This window comes from Porites lutea, chromosome 3 (genome assembly GCF_958299795.1).
Source record: "Porites lutea chromosome 3, jaPorLute2.1, whole genome shotgun sequence".
NCBI lineage: Eukaryota > Metazoa > Cnidaria > Anthozoa > Scleractinia > Poritidae > Porites > Porites lutea.
Window position 1 is genome coordinate 20,946,448 of NC_133203.1, and position 10,000 is coordinate 20,956,447.

General features: G+C 38.0%; 2 pseudogenes; both read right to left on the bottom strand.

Moving 5' to 3' along the window:
• LOC140931889 (uncharacterized) overlaps positions 1–3,674 on the bottom strand; it is a 6,951-nt pseudogene extending 3,277 nt beyond the window's left edge.
• A 3,107-nt stretch (positions 3,675–6,781) lies between these two features.
• LOC140929895 (uncharacterized) lies at positions 6,782–7,849 on the bottom strand (annotated as a pseudogene).
• Positions 7,850–10,000: the final 2,151 nt, after the last annotated feature.

Consider the following 10,000-nt stretch of genomic DNA (forward strand, 5'->3'; position numbering starts at 1 on the left):
TGGCAACAACTGATAACAAAGCCTCTTACCAGCAGTGTCAATGGTTTTTGTAGCTGTTGTATCCTAAACTGACAAAAATCTTAAAGGTTTAATTGATCTCTGTGAAAAGTGCATTTTTTTTAGTCCTGCTTTAGCATCCTTTTACTGCAAACAGTACACAGCAAAAAGGACGAATTTACAGGGCCTTGCTGACTTCTCTGCGCCATGACTCCTGCTCCTTTGCAGCTGGTTTCTAGTTTTATACTACAACATGAGAAATTTCTGCAATTTGATTGTCTTAGAGCAGTGGTATTTCAGCTTAATTTGAAATACCTACACGTGAAAATTACAAACCTCTTGCGGGTAGTGGTATAAACAACTAATAGCATGATTTGTACGTGATATTTGGCATACATACCACTAATGATATTTCAAAATTGTCTCAAATTTCACTCCCCTAACCGCTCGCGAAATTTCGTATAACAATTTCGAAATATCACTCGTGGTATTTATGCCAAATATCACTACAAATCATGCTATTACCTATACTAATTAAAATTATTATCTAATAGTTGTTATGTTATAGTTACATATTTTCCACAGAGGAAGCCATCCAGGGCACTGGCAAGAAGAAATGTTCAAGATATGTTCACAATGTGCTAACATTTATCATACCACAAGTTTATTAGAAATACAAAACTTTGCAGCTATTCGTGAAAAATGTACACTAAATTTGTACTTTAATTCCAATTTTTGTATACTGTTAATTCATGGCCTTCACATATAGCCATATATGGCAGACCAATTTAGTCCTTTCTTAAGTTCGTTGCCTCAAATTACGTGGTTGCGCGTTCAACATTTTGTCGTTATTCACTGTGGCCTACGATATTTTAGAGGGCATTAAAACATTCAATCACTCATTAATAGTTTAATAGTATTGTATGTATAAGTGCCAGGCATTCAAGATAAATGTCTACACCATACTTATGGCTCTCACGTAGAGGGTCTATTGAATTTTCAAGTGATGATTAATCACCTGGATGAAGGGATTTCTGGTCATAGGAACTTCCACCATGACATGATCATCAGTTGGGTCGTTTGTTGCAGGACCATCACAGTCGACACTATAGTATTCTCCCTTTAATAGACTAAGAAGAAGGGAAAACAATGTGCTTGATGAATGGTATGTTTTCTGTACAATAATATTATCAGACAATATTATTCTTCATCAAGCACCACAGTTTCATTGTCCAATCCTCTTACATGTTACTCAACAATTATTCTTTGAAATGGAGGTGAATAGTGGCTGAATAGTTACCAGGCTGCAAATTCAAAATAATGTCAGTCTTATTCTTGCTGATCCCCAAAATATAAGCACGCGATAGCTACCAGTTTACCTTTATCTTCCACATCGGCGGCCAAATACATAATGCATTTGGCTGCCTGTTTTGCCCACTTGGGTATTCATCAATAAGAGGAGACTAATGGCTGTCATTAATTCAACCCATTCCTTCTTGTATAGTGTTTGTAGTATAATTGCTTTATGATGTGTTCTCTACCGCTGTGCTTTCTGTTTATATAAACCTGCACGCAACTCTTCAGTGTTTTGTTTTGTCCATCTTGGTGGTAGAATAAATAGAGTGATTTTGGGGCCAGACACTTTCCCCCCTTTGACTTCCATGAACAGAGATACTTCTATCTAAACACAGAAAACATACTGTATTGTTGTCCAAATCATTATGCTTTAGCTGACGTTTGTTTCCAGAACAAACAAACAAAAGGTCTTAAAGCATTCCCGTTTAAAGAAACACGTGCCTGCTCTTCTTCCCTGTCAACATCTTGCGACAAATCATCACTGAGGAAATTGTGGGAAATCCGCCATCCCAAAGACCCAGTCTCCTGCAACTGAAGGTGATATCAGACCTATATGTCTAACGCCCTTTCAAAGGTTTTAGAGGCTTTTGTGGTTACGTGGGTGATTGATGATGTCAGGCATAAGATTAACTCTTAACCAGTTACAAGTACATCCTCCGTGTTTTCCCTCCTCAACATGATGCACACCAGGTTGTCTTAACTGGATTCACCTAATAAACACCTCCGACTTTGGTTCTTGGACTTTTTGTAAGCCTTTGACCCTGTTGGTCTCAACAGGCTGATTAGAAAACTGGTAGAGTTTGGCCTTAGATGATGTCTTATACCATGGATCACCGGTTTCGTCTTAAACCGAAGACGTGTTGAAGTTGGACAGGTGTTTTCAGATTGGCTGCCAGTCAATGCCCATCTGCCCCAGGGAACTTAAGTGGGTTCTATGCTCTTTCTCATCACGATTAATGACTAATCTATACCCATTCCTGAGACGAATTTGTGGAAGTATGTCGACGATGTTTCCTTATCGGACTGTCTCATGAAGAACGAAGGTGTGTCCATTTGGTCCACATTAGACACTGTCAACTCCTGAGCTTTGATAAACCTGATGAAGCTTAATGCTAAAAAATATAAAGTATTACTAGTGTTTCTTTGAAAAGACCTGTAAGCTACTCCCTTTGTGAATTAATGGTCAAGTACTCGAAACAGTTTGGTCGCACAAGGTTATAGGTCTGTTTATCTCTGTCAATCTGATAAGAATAAGCACATGAAAGGAGGATATTACCATCTTCCTAGCATGCTTTGCGTCTATTTTGGGGAGATTATTTGTGGTCTGCGTGATGAAAACATAAATCTTCAGTGAAATTTTCGCCACTTTAAGGACGAAATATGGAGATAAAGTAGGTGTTTGCATAATTTCTCATCTTTCACTAGGAGGACAGAAAGATTTCTTGATTAAGCTATCCTGTTTCTTAAGATTTGACTGTGTGACCTTTTACTCGTCATGTGTCGCTGCTTATACCGTAAACTGCTGCTTATAAGCCCTGGGCTTATACAAGTTCGTAAGGGGTTTTGGGTGGGCTTATAATCGGGGGGGCTTATATCCGGATGGGCTTATAAGCGGACGAAAAAACTTTCTAAATGAGCAACAGCACTGTTGATCAACGTATGATGTAAATTTATTACTCTTACAATTGAAGCCTTAAAAAGGCAGCAATAAATCGAATTCAGTTAAATTTCAAAACAAAATTAACACTGTAACAACACGAACGTAACTGGAACCCAACAAAACAGAAGTCCAGAGCTCATCCCTGCCGTCATTAGTTAAAGTGTTAATGTCTAGTTCACAGTGGAGAAGCTTCTCGTTCTTATAAAATGACGGTTTAATTTCTAGTTTACTGAGTGGTGTGGCCTTCTGCTTCAAACTCATCATCCTCATTATTATCATAAACAACATCGTCTGGGTCATCACTCTCCAGATGAAACTCCACAAGGTCTTCAAGGACTTCATTAGCTGATGGCATCTTGTAATTGGGAATTCCCTCAATGTTAATGTCATCATCTTCTGATCCACTAAGATCAAGAGAAATTCCGCACTTCTTAAAGCTTCTTATGATGGTGTCTTTGCTCTGGTTTACTTCTTGCCACCCTTTACCCACCCACTTGGTTAGAAGAACTTGCGTGTCGGATGCAGTCAATTTGCCTTCAGTGAACAACTGCAAGTTTTCACTCATGTGAGCCTCATGTTGGCGCTTTACTGCGTCTTTAAAAGGTTTGTTAATGCAGACATCTAGAGGGTTGAATTCTACTTGTGCAGCCTGGCGGAACATTGACTAGTTCAGTCTTGTAATTACGCAAGGCAGTTTTTACAGCATCCATCTGCTGAGCGAGCGACATGGACATCTGCCACCAAAATCTTTCCCGTTGACGAAGCACAGTGAGGATTTGTGAATACATTAGCCCATTCACTCGCAACCCACTTTTTCATAATTGCCTTGTCACACCATCTTTTTCTTGAAACATAATGCAGACCCTTTTAGCCCAGCCATCTCTCTCAGTCTTGGAAATTCTCTTCCCTTGTCCTCGAAATATTATGGTTGGCCTTACTCGTTGCTTACCATCAGCAAACACTGTTAATTAAACCGTGCACTGACGCTTGTCTAAACCTGAAGCTGCACTTGCAGACCAAACTTCGTTTGATCCAGCGTTATTGTATGTCTTACCATCGTCTGGCAAAGGAGTTTGGTCCATATTTGCAATGTCACCGAGTTGGAAATTACCACGTCTTCGTACTCTTGGCAGTTTGGCGTGAAACTTGAAAATAGTCGCACTCAAATTGACAGGAGCATGCTGTGAAGCATGGGTGATTTTGCATAGACTTATGTTGTTTCTTTTGCAAAATTGTCTGATTCACTTATCAGAATATTTGAAATCTTTGACATCCGGATAGAGCTCATTCATCAATTGCTTTGGTCGGTTGTCAAACCACCCTCTTTTTACTTTTTGTCCTTCCTTTCTCAGGTCTTAAAATTCTTTGTATAGCTTATCTTCCATAAAAGGACATCTCGCATTACATCCCCGACCATCTGCTTTGGATCTGCTCTTCTGCTTCGTTATTTTCTCCTCTTTGTGAACCCACAAATGCACTTGTTTGTGATCAACTGCAAATTTCCTTGCTGTCCGAGAAATGTTTTTTCCGTCTTAGTAGAAATCTTTAATGACTCTCAGCTTGAATTCATGATCAAATGGACGCCGTGTCTGTGACGACTTTTTACTGGTATTGCTCTTAGATGGCTGGTCATTATCTTGAACTACTTCAATGTCTGTCTCTTCAATATGAATCACTTCTGCCGTCATGGTGGCCTCTACACAATCTCCACAATCTGCCTTACTCATTATGTGACCTATGGTATGGTATACGAGCATAAATGACGTCATGTGCCATTCGTTATGATGTCATCTATTATCCCTTTGCTATCAATTCTCAATATTTGAAGACGTGGGGGTTGACAGCCCTGCAGAAGTCACAGGAGAGGGAGTAAGCACAAAGAATTAACAGCCTTAATAGCTGAGCGGTCAGTGCCAATTACCCAGTTTATGTCTTCAAAGGCAGCATCTTCATCTAGCTCTGACAAACCTGGTCCTTTGATGTCTTGTGGCTTACATTCCAGTCCTTCAGTACGTGATGCAAGTGCTGAAACACCAAGCTCATCTGCTTTTCTTTAGGAAACGGTCGAAAAACAGTCGAAAACCAGTCAGTTAGTAGCACAGTCAAAAAGTCATCGGAGTTCCTCAAAACGAAAACTTCAAGAAGCTTCTAAAATCGACAGCGAAATAGACCAGAAGCTGCAGACTTTTGCAGAAACGTAGCAAAAATGCTACATAGTTTATTGGTTTGTTTAGGTTGTTTCAGTTTTCCTGGCTATTACCGGTCCTGGATTTTAGTAAATTGGTCCTAGAAAGTCCTGGAAAAGTCCTGGAATTTTGATGGACCAGTGGTGTACGAACCCTGGGTCACCGTCATTCCTTCTTTTAAATCTATGCTCTTCTCAATGATAAGGCGTGTTGGTGCTATTTCTGTCATCTTTTCGTCTCAGAAGAAGAACAGAGCCTTGCAGGATAGCCTACCTGTTTCTTTACACAACTGTCTTAAAGTTAAAGCCATTTCGGATCGAACGATGTCAAACATACAGTGTCTCAAACTCAAATTGGTCATACGTTAGAAACGCTTATGAAACAGTTAAGAGAAAAACGCTCTATACCAAGAATGCTTAATGAGGAGTATCGAAAATCCAGCTTTTTGATTAGAGTAATTGAGTTTGTTTTGTAAGAGGTTATTAACATAAGAAAGCTGTATGTCCTCATCATTTTACATCACCAGAGCGGACGGCTGAGGAATCACTTTCACTTAATCAACCAATGAATAACTGAGTCCTGTGGATGTTTCAGACCAGAAAGAAAGTGTCATTCTAAACGCTGCATATTTTGTAGGCTTTCAAAAACAGCAATTGCAGGTTTACATACACCACAGTCAGAGGAGTTCTATAGCATGTCACTAGGTTCAGGTTTTTTTTGGAGAAACAGGCATATAAGAAAGGATATTAAATGAACATTCATTTTCGAAACAGTATATAGTTAAACTTGCAAAATTGGTTTGCCAAAACTAGAGGGCCGATGTTTTCAACGAAGTCTTTCAGACCACGGCTTAAGACAATCGGTAACCTTCCAGTGAATTTGTTTAAAAATGAATTATTTTAGGGAGATAAATAGTTTTCTACTCTGCGTTGTATGCATTCTTGAAGCTGCTCATAATTAACAGTATTTATAAGTGCTAGGATTAGCCTAAACTTTGCGCACGGTGAATTGATGAAACTATAAGCATGCAACAAAACAATGCTCGCACAATCAAATATTTTAAATTAGCGTGTTGCACATGATAGGTACATGTACTGAAAACAGTGAGCTAAAAATGTTGAGACAGAGTTATGCTGTGTTTACACTCTCATCGTGAGTCAACATTTTAACAGTCGAGGACTTTTACTGTTAACCCAAATTGCCGAAATAATTTTTTAAACATGCTTCACTGTTTACATGCTCATATGCAAATTCCAAGTTAACATGGCCTCCAGTCTCAAAATACTTTTCGAGAAACTCAGTGAGAGAACATGATATAAATTCAACTTACTCATTAGACAGAAATAAAGACTGTATTCCATATTCGATTCTGTATTATATATGCAATTGGTGAGTCTCGGATTCTACGTCACCCCTAGTAACAAGCATTAATCCACACTGGTTTACTTCTACCATGAGATTTATTTTACAAGTTCATAATAATGTTACATACAGATTTCAATTCGTGTCATACGTAAAAAGAGTCATATACAAAGTCAATGAAGCTTCACATGCATGCATAAATTCCATCGAGTTACAATGTTCACGGGGCTGGTGCTACAATAATATCCTCAATATCCTCAGTCCCTGGTTTAAAAATTGTCTAATCTTGCGGTAAAGGTAGTTCTTTCCTTCCTCAGTAAGCCCTTCAGAACTGACCATACGAGGAAGGGTTGTTGGAGGTGGCAGACTCGCATTGTTCTTTAGGAACACAAAAGATTGTTCAGGGCTTGTTACAAACTCCTTGAAATACACTTTTCCAGGGATTTCCTTTGAAAAACGAAAATGGTGGTAGCTCTTTATATTTGGCAACTTTCTGAAGTATTGTCCAAGAAACGAAGCCCAGTCGTAAACAGGGACAAGAATTCTCCCCTCGTGTCCCAACGAGTTGAGCTTTGTTCAATCCTGAAGTACTGGAAGTGTCAACAAGTCTCGCAAATTCATAAAGTGAAGAGCCGTACGTGAGTTTGTATGCCTTCTTGATGAGGCCAAAATAGTGATCCGGAGCAAACTTTGTATGTCCTGCTATCAGAAATGAGTAAGTAATTGAATGATGAAGTTTCATGAAAGTCCTCCATGCTAAATACCAGAGGAAGTTGTTGTTTTTGTTCTGCCCTGCGCAATTATCCGCGTTAAGATAGATATCAGTTTCCTGGAGTCCATGATGTTCAAAATAATAATGTATATAACTGATAGTTGCGTTTGCTCCCTTTCCAGTAGTAACAGCTTCGTCAATAAGAAAGTTCACTTCTCTAGGTACTCCTTCACACATAACTCCGAATATTCCACACTTTCGCAGGGTAAAATCGGCCCAGGTTGCATTGGGTTGCAGGACATGTGGACCTGTTTTGCGTAATCGAATGAATAGTGAATTTTTGCATTTAAAAGAACAAGTGCTGTGGTTTTCACTGTTTAGTAGTGTCACTCCTATCATTTCGATTGCCTTCTCCGATTGGGCGCAGGAGTGTTTATAGAACTCTTGTTCAGTCTGTGGGCGGTTCAGGTGCTGTTGATGTGTTCTTAAACGTTCCGATTTTTCCCTGTCTGATAGGTTGCTGGCTCTTTGAAGGTGGCTAGTGTTCTCTTGGCACGTCAAACAGAGCTCTGTCATTGGTTTCACTACGACCACATTAGGATAAAACTCCTCCCACAGTCACTACTAGGAGTTACCCTGTGAAAAAGCATGTGAATGGCATGTGAAAACCATGTGAACAGATGCACAGTTTTCACAGGTATTTCACATAGTTTTCACAGAGTATTTCACAGGATTTTTCACGGGTATGTGAAAAAAGCTGTGAAAAAGCCGTGTGAAAAACTTGTGAAAACCATGTGAAATGGGCTCCCCCTTTTCACACTGTATTTCACATATATAGTATGTGAAATAAATAGTGAGAAACATATGAAAATGATAATTTATGGGTCACTGATAAAACAGAGGAAAGAAAATGTGAAATGAACTTACCTGTGAAATACCCTGTGAAAATATAAAAAACATAGGTCTCTACAAAAGGTATGATCTTGTGAAAAGGGATGTGAAATAGCCATAAAGCTGGCAAACACCCTGTGAAAAAGTATGTGAAATGAACTAACCTGTGAAATATCCTGTGAAAATATAAAAAATAATTGGTCCGCGGCCTACAAATTAAAAGGGATGATAGCACGCGTACCATCCTCTCATGAAAAGGGACAAGAAATAACCATAAAGCTGCTTGGGAACACCATGTGATAAAGTACATGAAATGAACTTTTAAGCTTCGGAAGTAATTAACCCAGATTAACAATTTAAGGCTATATTAGCATTAATATATTGTACATGTCTGATCTTTGATGTAAGCAATTATGATTATTATGCAGCAAAAAACATGTACTCAGATCACAATGAGCATTATACACAGTACATACAGCGCTTATGACTAGCTTTTGCAATCAATTGTTCAATTAAAAGTAAGTCATTCTAGTTAATCAATTCACCTCTGTTCTCATGCAACATTTTATAGACTCATGATCAAATAGTTCATGGTTTCTATCTGGTCAGTCATGCAATGCAATCAAGCTGATTCAATAAAATGATGGAATCAATCGGCTGAACTTAAATAAGTCAAAGGCCTGCAGGAAGCGCATCCCCCATATGCAGCTGGCTGATCATGGAATCAGTGGATCCAAAATGATTGGTGTCAACTGCCTCCTCAGTCATGGGAATGTCATGTTATCAATATATTTACTATTAAAAATGGTCATAATTTGACTGGAAATGTTTTTTATTTCAATCCACATACAGTAGGCTGGTAACTGCATCCATGTATAAATGGTTTAAGAACAAAGCAAAAAATATTGTTTATTGTTTATTGTTTTGTTTGCCCAAAAATTGTACAAATCAAATAAAATCTAATTACTTAAAGTCTCATGGCGAGGAAGCCCAAGAGAAGCCACCGGGCTCATAAGGAATGGCCTCCCTCAGTTAGATAATTAGAACAAAATATTATCATAATTACACATGGGAAAATCAATGGCAGAGCTACAGTAAATCTTAAAATAAGGATATTAGATAGTCGTACTAATCATAGTTCTAGGCTAAAAAAAAGGAAATGACAAAAAGATAAAAAACAAAAAGAAAAGAAAAGAACAAAGGAAGGAAAAAAATACATGTATATATGTATATATATATATATATATATATATATATATATATATATATATATATATATATATATATATGAATTACTATTTATGATAAGAGAAATGCTTTCAGCTTACAGCAAAAGGAAGCGGTCCTTGTTGCATTTCGAATTTCAAAACTAAGAGAGTTAAAAATTTAGGACCTTGGAAACTGATGGAGAACTTTCTTATATTAGTCCTGCATTGTGGTAAATAAAAATGCTCCTAACTTCTAGTGCCATAAGAATGCACCTGGCGTGTCACCAAAAACATGTTATTGAAGCTATAAGGAAGTAAGCCAGATCTGTATTGATACATAAATTTTCCTATTTGAAGTTTGTAGATACTCTCAAGATTCAGAATTTTTACATTTTTAAAATAAATAAGGGGTCAGTGTGAGCATCGAAAGCACTCCTCGACATTATTCTTACGACCCGTTTTCTGTAAGCAAATAAAAAAGTCACACAATTAAATGTCAAGGATTTCTTTTTGCTTCCTTTTGCATTTCTTTTCATCTAAAGGTGGTGTGTTTGATTGTTTTTGTAGTGATCATCATAATCATCTGCAGCTGGCACCAAGACCCAGCCCTTGGGCATCTTTCGTTTAC